Below are 13,677 nucleotides of genomic sequence, written 5' to 3' on the forward strand. Positions count from 1 at the left end.
CATGACTTTAACTACAACCATGTGTGTTTAGCTGGCAACAGATGAACTGTGTCTGTGTGTCTGTGTTCAGTTCAACTTCTGACTGAATTCAGAAACTCCTGTTCTTGCTGCTCATTTATCTCCACTGTCTCTCTTTTCCCCTCTCCACTATATATTTATAAAGCTTAGTCATATATCTCTGGACTACGTGCAAATGTTTCACTGAACTTGAAACTGACTATTTTACTGACTATAAGGCGGTCAAATATAATTAAAAGACAATAACATATGGATATAAGTTTCCACTTCATGGCTGAAGAGACATTTTGCCTGAGAATGAATTCATGCTGTTTCCCCTCAGTGTCTCTCTGATCCTCTGTACATTTATATAACTCATTCATAAAGCTCAGGGTTGGGCTCATTTTTCACTGAACTTAAACAATTTCTACTCAGTGGTGTTGTTTTTTAATGACATATCAGCACTGAATCATCTTCAGGTCAGTTTACAGTAGAAACAGTCTCTTACTTTGTGTCTGAGGGTCCAGGTTCATTACTGAAGCGTGGAGGTTCACCTTTAGACCGGTCACTCTTCATAGACGGACAGCTGGATATTAGAGACTCTGCTCCGTCCTCCTCTTCCTCTGAAACCTTCATCTTCTGGAGTCTGAGAGGTAAACCAGTAACACTGGAGACACACACACACACACACAGTATAATAAACCCAGTCCTGCCTCTCATGTTAGTACTGTATCTTCTTATTAGTTTACATGACTTTAACTACAACCATGTGTGTTTTCTGTCCATCACAAAGAGAAACTTTGACTCTGGTTTAAATCCAACAAACAGACTTCAGATAAACATCTGTGTTGTTCTTAACTGTGACTTCTCTCTATTTTAACAGAACCAGTGAGTCACGTTACATCACTGTGAGGACGCACAAACCAGGAAAAGATAAAAGGAAACAACGTTTGAAGATATCAACACTGTGATTTCTTTTCTGACACAATTTAATCAATGTAACAATAAATCTGAGGAGTAATTAGCAATGATCAATACGTAGTAATCAATAATTGCAGCCCTACAGTAATATTAACACTAACCCTACCTAAGACAGTTTTCCTCCACACTGCTGCACTGGGTGACATGTTCCATCATGATGAAGAGTTTCATCATATTAGTTCATTTAGAAACGGTTCCACCGACTAATAACAGTGATCATGATTTCAGTCTCTATGTACAACTATGTTGATAGTTAACCTATGAGTGTAATATTCAGAAAATATTTATATCTACAAAGAGAGCAGGTTTTCTTCCATGGAAGCTGCCATGTTTCTACAGTAGCCCAGAATGGACAAACTCTGACTCTACAGATGGTCTTTAATGAGTTTCACAAGTGTAACAGCCTCCATAGATTCTCCTGCATTCCATTAAATCCTTGTGTTGGTCCTTTAAGCAATACATACATACACATACACATACATACACACACACACACACACACACCTACAGTACACCTGTTTTTACTACCTCGTGGGGACCCTGACTGGGCTCCACCCTTCTCCTAAAGGGTCTACAGACGTAATTTTAACTACTAAATTTATCATAATTCTGCTAATTATTAATTAGCTAATATGCTAATATACACACTTTGTCAGGAAAAAGTCCCCACCGGGAAATTCTTGCACTGCAGTACCGTGTGTTAACACAAGGTCAGGAAAACCAACCCTGCGGGGACCAGGCCTATCAGGAGGCTGTTTGCTATTGATTCCAATGCTTGTTCCCATGGAAACCAGAAGTCGGTCCCCACTGGTTAATAATATGTCAGGTTTTGGTCCCCACCAGGATAGAAAAACACACACACACACACACACACACACAATATTGCTTTTGTTGCCTAAACACTTCCTGTCCACTCTGATCTCCTCCCTCTGACTTCAGAGCAATATATTAATGTAGCTTCATTCAGTGGTTATGTATTTAATAGTATGAATGTAATTTCTAGGTGACAGAGTTGAGCAGATGTAACTGAGCATGTGCAGAAACATGATTCTGTTTACAGCTTCATTAGTTTGTTCTTCATATCAACCTCTGGACTTTATACTACATTGTACATTTATCTTTTTTTATTGCAATAACCAGATTACACATTCACTAATGTGGATCTCCCAGTTTGCTGGACTGAAGAGATACTGTATGAAGGCCAGTGTCAGTATTTCTACACACAGCTGCATGTGTCACAATAATCTAATATTCATCATCCTAACAGTTATTGTTTTTAATAAATTCACTGTATCTATAGGCAGTTTCTTTCAAGGAGCTAAAGCAGACATCCCAACTCTCCTGGTTCTCTGACTCCAGCAACAATTTCCCAGAATCGCTGCTGAACCGAATCTCCTGGAAATGCCTTTTAAAGGCTGAATCCTTCTCTGCCTTTCCTCCCTGGACTTTACCTCTCTGTCTCTGTCTAATGAGCAATAAAGTTACAGTGACTGAAGCTCAAAGTTCATCTTTGATGATAACTGTTAGGAACATTTTAACAGATGATTCAGAGATCTTAAACTCTTACAATGTGCTTTGACTTTACGGCAGTGTAATATGATTAAAATACAATAACATAAGAGTATAAGTTTACATCTCATGGCTGAACAGACATTTATTTAAATGAAAATAAGAATTCAGACTTTTATATCTACAAAGTAAGCCGCTCCTCTGTCATGTTTCTACAGTAGCCCAGAATGGACAAACTAAAAACTGCTTCTTGAAAGGGTCTGCAGCCATCACAAATGTTATGCTTGGAGTGGAGGTGGGTGGTGGGGTAAATTAGTCTTTGGAGTCATTTCTCAATAAACTCAAACTCTTCTGTGACAAAAGAAAATGTCACCAAGTGCAGAGCTGTGACTCCTTAATGTGTTTATAACAGTTTATATGCAACAGCAGGTCTACAGTACAGAGGTAGAAAATATATCAGGCTTTGGATACACAGACAATAATAGTAAAGTTTGATCAGGCAGAATGCAAAGTGAATCTCACCTAATTTTCAAGAGTTCAATTGCTGGATCATTCATGTTTATTTGCCCCAAACAGTCTCAGTACCAACTCTACTACATTAGCTTTAACTTAGCTAGCAACAAACAAACTGTGTCTGTTTGTTTGTGTTCAGTTCAACTTCTGACTGAACTCAGAACTCAGCAGAAACTCCTGTTGCTGTTATTTATCTCCACTGTCTCTCTTTTCCTCTGTCCTCTATATATTTATAACGCTTATACATAAAGGTTTGGGCTACATGCAAACTTTTCACTGAACTTGAAACATCTTGTTTTTTAGAGTGACACTCAACACTGAATCATCTTCAGGTCAGTTTACAGTAGAAACAGTCTCTTACTTTGTGTCTGAGGGTCCAGGTTCATTACTGAAGCGTGGAGGTTCACCTTTAGACCGGTCACTCTTCATAGACAGACAGCTGGATATTAGAGACTCTGCTCCGTCCTCCTCTTCCTCCTCTTCCTTCATCTTCTGGAGTCTGAGAGGTAAACCAGTAACACTGGAGACACACACACACACACACACACACACACACACACACACACACACACAGTATAATAAACCCAGTCCTGCCTCTCATGTTAGTACTGTGTCTTCTTATTAGTTTACATGACTTTAACTACAACCATGTGTGTTTTCTGTCCATCACAAAGAGAAACTTTGACTCTGGTTTAAATCCAACAAACAGACTTCAGATAAACATCTGTGTTGTTCTTAACTGTGACTTCTCTCTATTTTAACAGAACCAGTGAGTCACGTTACATCACTGTGAGGACGCACAAACCAGGAAAAGAACAAAGGAAACAACATTTGAAGAAGTCAACACTGTGATTTCATACTTTTCTGACAAAGTTTAATCAATTTAACAATTAATCTGAAAAGTAATCAGCAATGATCAATAGACACTCAATATTTCCAGGTCTACAGTAACATTAACACTCACCCTGATTCACACTTGATGTTTTCCTCCTTCTGCTCTCATGACTCTAAAATGTCGTCTGAACAGAGTGAATGCTTTCACTACTTGTTTGATGAGGAAACAGACTGTTTGCTCCTCCCTCTTTCTTATTTCCTGTAAGTAGTGTGTGTGTGTGTGTGTGTGTGTGTGTGTGTGTGTGTGTGTGTGTGTGTGTGTGTGTGTGTGTGTGTGTGTGTGGTGATTGAGGACAGCTTATCTGATAGGGGAGATAAGGTGTGTCCAAAAAGAAACAACTAAGTTAAAAGGACAAGGCTGCAACTTTCCACATTTTTCTTATTGTCAACAAATCCAAACCAACAATGAACTGATCTACTAACATTTTACTTTATTATAATTTACTTCATTATATTATATTATTGTTTGATTCATTACTTTGATTGGTGTTAGAGTACTCACCTAATTATTTAGATATTATGTTTAGGTATGTATGGTTGAATGGTTTGGTCTCCCCCTGCTGTCCTTTATATGTATTGCATCTGTGGTCGGGAGGTGGGAGTGACAGATCCTATGAATGAATGAGTCATTGGAGACAGGTGGGTTGAACTCTTGACAACTCATGATGAGAAGGAAAAGATCAGAAATGTCTTTTGACCGCACACACGAGGCCTTTTGTTATATTTATAAGGAGAAAGTTTACGGTTAAGTTTTGTAATACTTGAACATTATGAAAATAAATGGATGTGATGCAATGTAACAGAGATCTGTGTGTTTGAAACAGAGTGGTGAGTCAGAAATCATCTCCTGACAGAGAGTCTATAATTCTTTAAAATACACTAAGACAACACTATAAAAGGCTTATATATGTTATTCCTCTGTTGTTGTCCAAAAGGTATTAAAACCAGATGAGTGAGTCTCATGTTTTCAGTCTCTGTAGAGTAGTTCTATGGAAGGCAAATAAACTCCATCTCCTAGTAATTACTATTATATATGACTAAACTGCAACAGCTAATACATTTAGCTAGTAACAATGTGTTAGTAATAATTTGGGCTGAATCACGTTATCTGTCAACATAATGAGAAAATGTTCATGTATTTAGCAAGTTGCAAATATGGTGATATGCAGGAAGGAGGGAGGAAGGAAGGAAAGGAAAGAAGGAAGAAGGAAGGAAAGGAGGGAACGAAGGAAGAAGGGAGGAAAGGAACGAAGGAAGGAAGCAAGGTATGAAAGAAGGACAGAGGAAAGAAAGAGAGACGGAGGGAGGGAGGGAGGAAAGAAGGAAGGAAAGGAGGGAAGAAAGGAAAGAAGGGAGGGAGGAAGAAGGGAGGAAAGGAACAAAGGAAGGAAGCAAGGTATGACAGAAGAACAGAGAAAAGAAAGAGACGGAGGGAGGGAGGAAAGAAGGAAAGAAGGAATAAGGAAGGAAAGAAGGTAGGAAGGAAGGAAGGAAGGAAGGAGGAAAGAAGGAAAGAAGGAAGGGAGGAAAGAAGGAAAGAAGGAAGGGAGGAAGGAATAAGGAAGGAAAGGAGGGAAGGAAGGAAAGAAGGGAGGGAGGAAGGAAGGAAGGAAGGAAAGGAGGGCGGAAAGGAGGGAGGAAGGAAGGAAGAAGGGAGGAAAGGAACGAAGGAAGGAAGCAAGGTATGACAGAAGGACAGAGAAAAGAAAGAGAGACGGAGGGAGGGAGGAAAGAAGGAAAGAAGGAATAAGGAAGGAAAGGAGGTAGGAAGGAAGGAAGAAAAGGAAGGAAGTGAAGGAAGGAAGGAAGAAAATGAAGAATGGAGGAAGAGATGGAAGAGAAGGAGGAAGGAAGAAATGATGGAAGGAAGGAAAGAAAGAAGGAAGGAAGGAAGGAAGGAAGGAAGGAAGGAAGGAAGGAAGGAAGGTAGAAAAGGAAGGAAAGAAGGGAGGGAGGAAGGATGGAAGGAAGGAAAGGAGGGCGGAAAGGAGGGAGGAAGGAAGGAGGGAAGGAAGAAGGGAGGAAGCAAGGTATGAAAGAAGGACAAAGGAAAGAAAGAGAGACGGAGGGAGGGAGGAAAGAAGGAAAGAAGGAAGGGAGGAAGAAATAAGGAAGGAAAGGAGGGGAGGAAGGAAAGAAGGGAGGGAGGAAGGAAGGAAGGAAGGAAGGAAGGAAAGGAGGGCGGAAAGAGGGAGGGAATGAAAGAAGGAGGGAAGAAGAATAAGACCCGGGAGGACGACACAAGGGTTAAAGTGAATCTGAATGTGAAATATGGTGATATGCAGAAAAGCTACATGTTGTTTTTCCCCCAACCAAATATGTGATCTAGCAGTAAAACATGTGATATTAGACACTACAGTATTAAAATGTGTATGGTTGTGTTTCTACACTGGCAGCATTAAGTTAAAGTAACACCTCATAAGCTGAATGAAGTGTCTGACTTTGACACTGGAGACCTCCGTCTGCTTCCTGTCTCCAACTGTGAACGTTGCTTTCAACCTAAACCACCTTAACCCTCCTGTTGTCCTCCAGTCAAGGAAGGAAGGGAGGGAGGAAGAAGGAAGGACAGAGGAAAGAAGGAAGGAAGGAAGGTAGGAGGGAGGGAGGAAAGGAAAAGAGGAAGGGAGGAAGGAAGGAAGGAAAGGAAGGAATGAAGGTAGGAGGGATGGAGGAAAGGAAAAGAGGAAGGGAGGAAGGAAGGAAATTAGGGAGGAAGGAAGGAAAGGAGGAAGGAAGGAAAGGAGGAAGGAAGGTAGGAGGGAGGGAGGAAAGGAAAAGAGGAAGGGAGGAAGGAAGGAAGGAAATTAGGGAGGAAGGAAGGAAAGGAAGGAAGGAAGGAAGGAAGGAAGGAAGGAAGGTAGGAGGGATGGAGGAAAGGAAAAGAGGAAGGGAGGCAGGAAGGAAAGAAGGAGGGAGGCAGGAAGGAAAGAAGGAGGGAGGCAGGAAAGGAAGGAAGGACAGAGGAAAGAAGGAAGGAAGGTAGTAGGGAGGAAGGGAGGGAGGAAAGGAAAAGAGGAAGGAATGAAGGAAAGAAAGAAGGGAGGAAGGAAGAAAATGAAGAATGGAGGAAGAGATGGAAGAGAAGGAGGAAGGAAGAAATGATGGAAGGAAGGAAAGAAAGAAGGGAGGAAGGAAGGAAGTAAGAGAAGGAAGGAAGGAAGAAAGGAAGGAAGTGAAGGAAAGAAAGGAAGGAAGAGAAAGGAAGGAAGGAAGGAAGGAAGGAAGGAAGGAAGGAAGGAAGGAATGAAAGAAGGAAGGAAGGAACGACAGAAGGAAGGAAGGTAGAAAAGGAAGGAAAGAAGGGAGGGAGGAAGGAAGGAAGAAGGAAGGAAGGAAAGGACGGCGGAAAGAGGGAGGGAATGAAAGAAGGAGGGAAGAAGAATAAGACCCGGGAGGACGACACAAGGGTTAAAGTGAATCTGAATGTGAAATATGGTGATATGCAGAAAAGCTACATGTTGTTTTTCCCCCAACCAAATATGTGATCTAGCAGTAAAACATGTGATATTAGACACTACAGTATTAAAATGTGTATGGTTGTGTTTCTACACTGGCAGCATTAAGTTAAAGTAACACCTCATAAGCTGAATGAAGTGTCTGACTTTGACACTGGAGACCTCCGTCTGCTTCCTGTCTCCAACTGTGAACGTTGCTTTCAACCTAAACCACCTTAACCCTCCTGTTGTCCTCCAGTCAAGGAAGGAAGGGAGGGAGGAAGGTAGGAGGGATAGAGGAAAGAAGGAAGGAAGGTAGAAGGGAGGGAGGGAGGAAAGGAAAAGAGGAAGGGAGGAAGGAAGGAAATTAGGGAGAAAGGAAGGAAAGGAGGAAAGGAAGGAAGGGAGGGAGGGAAAAGAGGAAGGGAGGAAGGAAGGAAAGGAGGAAAGGAAGGAAGGAAATTAGGGAGGAAGGAAGGAAGGAAGGAAGGAAGGAAATTAGGGAGGAAGGAAGGAAAGGAGGAAGGAAGGAGGAAAGAAGGAAGGTACGAGGGAGGGAGGAAGGAAGGAAGGAAATTAGGGAGGAAGGAAGGAAAGGAAGGAAGGTAGGAGGGATGGAGGAAAGGAAAAGAGGAAGGGAGGAAGGGAGGAAGGAAGGAAAGAAGGAAGGAAGGTAGAAAAGGAAGGAAAGAAGGGAGGGAGGAAGGAAGGAAGGAAAGGAGGGTGGAAAGAGGGAGGGAATGAAAGAAGGAGGGAAGAAGAATAAGACCCGGGAGGACGACACAAGGGTTAAAGTGAATCTGAATGTGAAATATGGTGATATGCAGAAAAGCTACATGTTGTTTTTCCCCCAACCAAATATGTGATCTAGCAGTAAAACATGTGATATTAGACACTACAGTATTAAAATGTGTATGGTTGTGTTTCTACACTGGCAGCATTAAGTTAAAGTAAGACCTCATAAGCTGAATGAAGTGTCTGACTTTGACACTGGAGACCTCCGTCTGCTTCCTGTCTCCAACTGTGAACGTTGCTTTCAACCTAAACCACCTTAACCCTCCTGTTGTCCTCCAGTCAAGGAAGGAAGGGAGGGAGGAAGGTAGGAGGGATAGAGGAAAGAAGGAAGGAAGGAAGGTAGGAGGGAGGGAGGGAGGAAAGGAAAAGAGGAAGGAAGGAAGGACAGAGGAAAGAAGGAAGGAGGGAGGGAGGGAGGAAAGGAAGGAAGGAAATTAGGGAGGAAGGAAGGAAAGGAGGAAAGGAAGGAAGGAAGGAAGGTAGGGAGGAAAGGAAAAGAGGAAGGGAGGAAGGAAGGAGGGAGGGAGGAAAGGAAAAGAGGAAGGGAGGAGGGAAGGAAGGAAAGAAGGGAGGGAGGGAGGAAGGAAGGAAAGGACGGAGGAAGGAAAGGAGGGAGTAAGGAAGGAGGGAAGGAAGAAGGGAGGAAAGGAACGAAGGAAGGAAGCAAGGTATGAAAGAAGGACAAAGGAAAGGAAGAGAGACGGAGGGAGGTAGGAAAGAAGGAAAGAAGGAAGGGAGGAACTAATAAGGAAGGAAAGGAGGGAAGGAAGGAAAGAAGGGAGGGAGGAAGGAAGGAAGGAAGGAAGGAAGGAAGAAGGGAGCAAAGGAACGAAGGAAGGAAGCAAGGTATGAAAGAAGGACAGAGAAAAGAAAGAGACGGAGGGAGGGAGGAAAGAAGGAAAGGAGGAAGGAATAAGGAAGGAAAGGAGGAAGGGAGGAAGGAATAAGGAAGGAAAGGAGGGAAGGAAGGAAAGAAGGGAGGGAGGAAAGAAGGAAAGAAGGAAGGGAGGAAAGGAGGGAAGGAAGGAAAGAAGGGAGGGAGGAAGGAAAGGAGGGCGGAAAGAGGGAGGGAATGAAAGAAGGAGGGAAGAAGAATAAGAGCCGGGAGGACGACACAAGGGTTAAAGTGAATCTGAATGTGAAATATGGTGATATGCAGAAAAGCTACATGTTGTTTTTCCCCCAACCAAATATGTGATCTAGCAGTAAAACATGTGATATTAGACACTACAGTATTAAAATGTGTATGGTTGTGTTTCTACACTGGCAGCATTAAGTTAAAGTAAGACCTCATAAGCTGAATGAAGTGTCTGACTTTGACACTGGAGACCTCCGTCTGCTTCCTGTCTCCAACTGTGAACGTTGCTTTCAACCTAAACCACCTTAACCCTCCTGGTGTCCTCCAGTCAAGGAAGGAAGGGAGGGAGGAAGGAAGGAAAGGAAGGAAGGTAGGAGGGATGGAGGATAGGAAAAGAGGAAGGGAGGAAGGAAGGAAAGGAAGGAAGGTGATATTAGACACTACAGTATTAAAATGTGTATGGTTGTGTTTCTACACTGGCAGCATTAAGTTAAAGTAACACCTCATAAGCTGAATGAAGTGTCTGACTTTGACACTGGAGACCTCCGTCTGCTTCCTGTCTCCAACTGTGAACGTTGCTTTCAACCTAAACCACCTTGTCCTCCAGTCAAGGAAGGAAGGGAGGGAGGAAGAAGGAAGGACAGAGGAAAGAAGGAAGGTGGACAGGAAAAGAGGAAGGGAGGAAGGAAGGAAGGAAGGAAGGAAGGAAAGAAGGAGGGAGGCAGGAAAGGAAGGAAGGAAGGAAATTAAGGAGGAAGGAAGGAAAGGAAGGAAGGAAAGAAGGAGGGAGGCAGGAAGGAAAGAAGGAGGGAGGGAGGAAGGTAAGGAGGAAAGAAGGAAGGAAGGAAGGAAAGAAAGTAGAAAAGGAAGGAAGGAAGAAAAGGAAGGAAGGAAGAGAAGGAAGAGATGATGGAAGGAAGGAAGGAAGGAAGGAAGGAAGGAAGGAAGGAAGAGATGATGGAAGGAAGGAAGGAAGGAAGGAAGGAAGGAAGGAAGAGATGATGGAAGGAAGGAAGGAAGGAAGGGATGATGGAAGGAAGGAAGGAAGGAAGGAAGGAAGGAAAGAAGGAAGAGATGATGGAAGGAAGGAAGGAAGGGAAGAAAAGGAAGAAAGAAGGGAGGAAGGAAGAAAGAAAAGGAAGGAAGGAAGGAAGGAAAGAAAGAAGGGAGGAAGGGAGAAAAGGAAGGAAGGAAGGAAGAAAAGGAAGGAGGGAAGGAAAGAAAGAAAGAAGGGAGGAAGGAAGGAAGGAAGGAAGGAAGGAAGAAAAGAAGGGAGGAAGGAAGGAAAGAAAGCACAATAGAATAAAATTAAAGGGTTAAAAACATTTTTCATGTTTAATCAAAAGCCGGCTGAACAGGTGAGTTTTGAGTTTCCTCTTAAAAATGTCCAAACTTATAGAAACACACATCAATACATACAAGTTTCATTTAAATATATTATTATTCATTACTTTAATTAAAGTGACTCAGAATAAGTGTGTGTGTGTTTGTGTGAGAGATGGGCTGCAGGTGTGTGTGTGTATGTGTGTGTGTTTGTGTGAGAGATGGGCTGCAGGTGTGTGTGTGTGTGTGTGTGTTTCAGCCCTACTGTAATGTTCACTGGAGGAACCAGCCGACCTGAAGAATGAAGGTCTCTGGTGATTTCGATGCAGATGATGATGATGATGAAGAGGATGAAGGGATGATGAAGAGGAGGAGGAGCTGGCCTTGTAACCACAAAGCAAAAAAAAAAAAATCTCTACACAGATCAAATACCTTTTTCTTTTCTTTCAAATTCACTCTTCTTCTATTTTTACAAGTTATAATTCTCTCTCTCTCTCTCTCTCTCTCACACACACTCACACACACACGCAACTCAGAATAATCAGGTAATAGGTAATAATCAGCTAACATTTGTTTTATTAGCTCCAACGGCTATCAATGCTAGCGGGTGCTAATGGCCGCTAACGTTAGCACCATTAGCACCAACGGTTGTCAACATTAGCGGTGGCTAACCGTTGCTAACGCTAGCGCGGCTAGAGCTACCGTTTTTCTTTTCTTTTTCCTTTTCTCTAAACTAAATGACGTTGTCAGTGAATAATGTCATATTTATACACATTAGTTTGAATGAAAAACTCACCGGGGTTTGAGCTCCGCAGAAAGAGCAGCAGTAGTGTGACTGCTCCAGGTTACAGCTCTATATGTTTTATCACTCTGGGTTCTGCTCTGTTTGTCTAAACTGTTTTGGTAACCAGGGGTTACAGGGGACTTATCTCATAATAGTGACTTAGTATCTCAAAATAATGACCTATTTTAGTATCAAATTGGGCTGTATGTGGCCCTTGAACTAAAATGAGTTTGACACCTCTGATCTAACTCCTTGCACTTGATAAATGTAATCAGTTCCTCACAGTGACCACTAGATGGCAGCGATTCATTAAAAATACTCAGGTCAACATGAGTTTATCCAACATATTATTGAGCTATGTCACCTAAAATAAGAACATAAATCCTTATAATAATGAATGAATAATGAGCCTGTCCTGGTGAGCTCCTCCATACACCAACCAGAGTTAAAACAGACTGTTACACAACATTAAAAATAATCCATAAATGTATAATGGCTGCAACATCATATTTCAATATTATACAGAAAGTATAAAGTGGAAATACTCAAGTTGATTAAAAGTATTTGATTTGTTCACTACTTGAGTGAATGAATCAGTCAACATTATTTACAATAAACACATCATACATATAAATATAATCCTTATCACAAACCACAACAAGTATAAATCATATAGAAACTAAACCAAACATTTAACTAAATAAAATAAAATAAATCCTCTCATACTTGATGTCAACCAGGTTTTTCACACTTTTCTTTACAGTTTGTAAATTTCTTACATTTCTCTGCTGAGTTCACAGCTGTCCCGAGTTAGCGACCTACCAGCCAATCAGAAAATAGTATTTCTTGTTGCTGGGTAGATTATGAAGATAAGTTGTTTTTTTTCTCCCGCTGCGAGCACGTTCTCATACGCACGCGGGTCTGTGTAGCCTCTACCTGCCCAAACAGCCCACACCTGTGTTTAATGTATAATGAAGGAAGAAAGGAAGAGAAGGAAGGAAGAGAAGGGAGGGAGGAAAGAAGGAAGGAAGGAAAGAAAAGGAAGGAAGGAAGGAAGGAAGGAAAGAAGGAACATATTTACAAAAGGAGGGTCGGGAAGGAAGGAAGGAAGGAAGGAAAGAAGGAAGGAAGGAGGAAGGAAGGAAGAAAAGGAAGGAAGGAAGGAAGAAAAGGAAGAGAAGGAAGGAAGGAAGGAAAGAAAGAAGGAAGGAAGGAAGGAAGGAAGAAAAGAAACCTCTGTCATCAAGGCATCAATATCTGACACACACACTTACAACACACACCATCTATACACGGAAATGCGCGCGCACAGTCCAACACGCACACGAACACACACACACGCACCCGCACGCACGCACACGTTGAGCACGGCTGTTTAACCCTTACATGCTGTTCAGGATCAAATTTGACCCATTTTTATATTTTAAAGCTGTAAAAACACCTTAAATACTTTTTTACTTTGAACTTAGTAAAATATTTCAACCTCTTTAAAACATCTGTGAGCAGCTGATAAATGTTTGACCCATATTTATTCAAAACATAAAAATAAATAAATAGTGTTATATTCTTCACATTTAATACAATTCATGTTTTTTCTCCATAAACACAAAGTGTAAAAACGGAGGAATAAACTGTCTGCTCTCTGAAAGCTTCATTATGATTCATCTTGCTGTTTATATGTGACTGATGATGAAGTATTCATGAATGGTTTGTTGTGCAGAAATCTGTTAGAGACTAATTCTGCAGGGATACTGTGAATGGTCTGAATATGAACAGTGTGTGAAGGTTAAAAGGCTCATTTGGGGCCAAATATCTTTTTTCTTATTGATCCATTTGGGATCAATATCATAAAACTATTCATTTTATTAAGCTGAATTAGTCTTTTATTGGATTAACCCATTATTTTCATGTTTATTTGTGCTGGTCAGTTATGAACAGAGTGTAAAATTGAAATAGTTTTAAGTAGCAAAAATAATTGAGAACTGGTCGGGGCCGAGGGGCCGAGGGGCCGCTGGGGCCAAAAGTCAGAGTTTGGAGTCGCTCCGGTCCTAACAGATGTAACATCACTGCAAACTATTCATGAAACTTGAGAGCCCTGATAATATTTCAATATTACAATATATATATATTTTAATATACAATATTTCTTTTTATGTTTTTTTTTTAAAACATTGTTTTATGCTCCTTTTAGGTCATTTTAATGTGAAGCACTTTGTGTTTGATATAATGTATTTTGTTGTAAAGCACTTTGAAGCATTTCTTGTATGACAACTGCTATACAAATACTTATTGTTCTTATTAGTAGCCTAAACCAAAACAGGATTTATATGTTCACTGTAAACTTACTCATACTTTTTCACACCAGCTTG

At 41.3% G+C, this 13,677-nt stretch overlaps 1 protein-coding gene across 1 annotated transcript in view; it reads right to left on the bottom strand.

Moving 5' to 3' along the window:
- Positions 1-13,677, bottom strand: part of LOC128360906 (NACHT, LRR and PYD domains-containing protein 14-like) — a 423,000-nt gene that overhangs the window by 363,027 nt on the left and 46,296 nt on the right. The window lies entirely within an intron of this gene.

This window comes from Scomber japonicus, chromosome 6 (genome assembly GCF_027409825.1).
Source record: "Scomber japonicus isolate fScoJap1 chromosome 6, fScoJap1.pri, whole genome shotgun sequence".
Lineage (NCBI taxonomy): Eukaryota > Metazoa > Chordata > Actinopteri > Scombriformes > Scombridae > Scomber > Scomber japonicus.